Here is a 3,718-nt window from a genome sequence, read left to right on the forward strand (position 1 = left end):
GAATAAATGTGATAGTATTTATGAAATAAAATTAAGTATGAAATATAAATTTAAGAAATATTACTTTAATGATTATATTATCTTACGCGTTATTAACATTCCATACAGGCAAAGCAAATAGATACTATGATATACAGGATACCTTTAAACAATTGTTTCATTTTCTAACATTTTTCAGATTTATTGTAATATAATCGTATAATCGCCATATTTTTTTACACAGGAATACTAACGCAAAATTATTCGGACATTGTCACTACTAAAATTAAAAAATCAGATAAAGGGTTAAATAATGTACATCTTTTTAATTCACATATCTCTATTTACTACCGATCATCATTTCATAATGATGCATTTGCAACGAAATAGATACGTCAGCAACATTCGAGACCATCGACTGGAAAAAGCATTTCTCTTGGTCTATTCGTTGTGACGGATAAAATCGTATAATTTCAGCACTCAGCAGTGGATTCACTTCAATTGATGCGATTTTAAGACAGAGTTCAATTTAAAGAATCCTCGTTGTTACTAAATATGCATACAAGGCCTGTGAATAGCGCTAATTTCCCTGCCATGCGCATATCTTTCTTTTTCATGGCTGTATCCTGATTAGGCATCATCTTGTCCGCAATATGCTTATAGACTTTTCCATTCAGCATTAACGTAAAAAATAAAAAAACCGTCGTACCATCTGAAATCGTTATATATAATTGTCTCGGTATTATAATCAATTTTATAATAAGTGTTTCCTCTCCGATAGCATAAACAAAATTAATTTTAGGAAATATAAATTATTTTATCTTTTTCTGAAGGTAGAATACAAAACAAAACTAAAAATCAAGTTCTTTTCAAATAATAGACAACTTGAATTAATTATATAATTAATGTTTATAAGAACAATTTTATATTATTTTTAAAAGGGATGTTTAGAGCACTGATTACACTTACATTTCCTGGTTAGCGCTTATTATGGCATGTTGTATTTTCCAAATTTTACTTCCAAAACATATAAAATACCTTCCAGCCTGTGACACCACGTATACGCCAACAAACCTGCACGGTATCGTTTTCAGAATGCATTGTGATCTTTAGGATGTCAAGCTTGACGTGTGCACACTTCATATGACCAATGAACCTTAACAGTATCAATTGCTTCGCATAACTCACAAGTTCCCTGCAATATTTTTTAAGCATATTATGAGAAAATGGAAATACTTAATGCTAAAAACTCTCAATTGCTTTGAATACTTAATCAAATTAATTTTCGTTACTTCTCTAATATTGTTGATAAAAATTATATCATAATAATGGATAATAGGGACTCAATTCACAAATATTTTAGCATAACTTGCCTACAATACAAATTGCGCTACAGAACACTTTCTCGTTTTTTTCAACTTTTAAAATTTACAAGAAAGCATATACGTACATACATTTGCAATTTCGGATACACCTTCCTTCTTAACGATCTCTTCGGTATCAGCTCCCTGCGGTAAATATATAGCAGCAAAATTGTATACCACATAGTTGAATATAAAATGTTCCTGCGTGAGAAAACGAGAGAAAAGGAGGACATTTATAATAGGTAATGACACTCGATACGAACCACGCAATAGTGTAAATTCGAGATTGGGGGAAGAAAGAAGGGGTAAAGGAGAAGAGATTCTTACAATTAGAAGCACTCTGTAGCAACTCGTATTATCTAGCACAATAGGACCTCTTGTGCTAGACAATTATGTCTCAACAGTGTTTGACAATAAGAATTATTATATTTTGAAGACGCGAGATTGTACATTCAAAGCATCTAGGTTAACGAAAGTAAAGTACAATATAAACATACTTCGGAGAAATCTTTATTACGCGATAGTGCCTGTCACAACGTGCATATAGATACCAGATCACTTTCTCGTTCTCTTAACTTTTACAACTTTCACAAGACAGCATATATACGTACGTGTGCGATTTTGGATACTCCTTCCTTCTTAAAGATCTCCTCGGCATCAGCTCCCTGCCGTCAATATATATTTCACTATCACTATCTATCACGCGGCGATGGTCACGACTGTCACTATCTATCGATTTCTAGGTTATCGCTGTATTCCAACATAGATCGGTCTTTCTTAACAGCTTCATGCGTCTGTAATTGAGAAAGAAATCTGATAAGCTTTGTATAACAGTTCAACATAATACGAATATGTATATACATTTCAGATAAAAACGGTCGGTAAACTTTTATAAAACAATACTGTTTAAAATAATACAAGCGATAATAATTTTTATAATTACCTCTCTATATTATATCTTAAATGTGCATGAATTATTTGTAATGTCAACTTTTCACGCTTGTTGAATATTCATATATTAACTGTCACATTAATATATTAACCTCGCGACACGACGCGAGCTGTCAAGTCACGACACACACGCACGAAACTCGCGGAACTCGCCGCGATCTCGCGTTCACCCGGCTTCGACTGGCCAATCACGCACGCGGAAAAGCGGCAACACTACGTGCGAGATATTCGACTCCAAACAACAACTTCTCGCGTCTCCATGGATTTTTTTATTATAGACTAGAACAACACAGGCGCGCGCTACGCGCGCGCTTTTATTATATTTCACGAATAGAACGACACAGGCGCGCGCTACGCGCGCGCATTTATTTTATTTCACGAATATACAACTATACATTTTTTATATTTTTATTAGAAGTAAAGAGGTAAGTCGCTAATATCGACATAGGTCCTCTAAAGCGACACCTCCTTATTTCTCGAAAACTAAACACCGCACTTTATTAATGCTGATGAGGACATAATTTACTTATATAATTAAAAACGTAAAAACCCTTACTTTTTTTACACATTTATTGATTTTTATATATAAAATATGCTAAAAACGAATCATTCAAAAGCAATTATTAAAAATAAAATTTATCCAAATCTCTTTTACTAATTGTACAGTTTAAATAATAATGAATATATTATTGATAATATTAGATTATTTTACATGTTTGTGTAACGTCCTAAAACTATTTAAATTTTTCTTTTTGTTTTATTCTTTTCATATATATAATGCAGTTTTATATTTAAATATAAAATTGAGATGCAACGTAAACTGGCATACTTATTGATAAAATAAATTATAAGGTAGTAAAAATCAAATAGGATAGAATAAAAAACACAGCACAAGAAGATCTTGCTGCAAAATTATGAGATAAATTTACTGGCATGCTGTCGGCATACTGCCAACATTTTGCTATGTGGGGTAAAGCAATTGTGAAGCAACACACAGTAACAGACTACGAAGGTAGAAAACGAAAGGTTTCAAGTTTAAATCCTGATCGGCTATGTCAATTTTTCCGTTTACCCCTCTCGCTGTCCAAAATTTCCATCCGTATCTTTTCTCCACCCTCACTACACTCCTTGTTTTCTCGTATATTTCCATGATTCTCTTTCCCAATCTCTCACTCACCCCTAGTTCTTTCAGACATCTTCCCAAAACCCTCCTATCCACTGAATCAAATGCTGCCCTTGGATCTACAAAAGCAACCACTACCTTCTTTTTCCTCTTTAATCGCTTTTTTATCGCATAATTCAATGTGTAAATGTTGTCCACCACTCCTCTCCTCTTCCTAAACCCTGCTTAGCTTTCTGGGATCATCCCCTTCTCCACCATCTCTTCCCTCAACCTATTTGCTAATATCGACGCGTCCTTCTAT

The 3,718-nt window shown here is 33.4% G+C and overlaps 1 long non-coding RNA gene across 2 annotated transcripts; it reads right to left on the minus strand.

Moving 5' to 3' along the window:
- Positions 1-294: 294 nt before the first annotated feature.
- Positions 295-2,260, minus strand: LOC112455913. 2 transcript variants are annotated; one of them, XR_003040910.1, is made up of 4 exons: positions 1,955-2,260; positions 1,434-1,544; positions 949-1,174; positions 295-691 (listed from the first exon to the last, which is right to left on the minus strand). It is a non-coding gene; the product is annotated as an uncharacterized LOC112455913 (long non-coding RNA). The 2 variants fall into 2 exon arrangements; XR_003040909.1 differs by having other exon boundaries at positions 1,430-1,544.
- Between the last annotated feature and the right edge of the window lie 1,458 nt (positions 2,261-3,718).

This window comes from Temnothorax curvispinosus, unplaced genomic scaffold, assembly GCF_003070985.1.
Source record: "Temnothorax curvispinosus isolate PA1 unplaced genomic scaffold, ASM307098v1 QBEX01000071.1, whole genome shotgun sequence".
In the NCBI taxonomy this organism is placed as follows: domain Eukaryota; kingdom Metazoa; phylum Arthropoda; class Insecta; order Hymenoptera; family Formicidae; genus Temnothorax; species Temnothorax curvispinosus.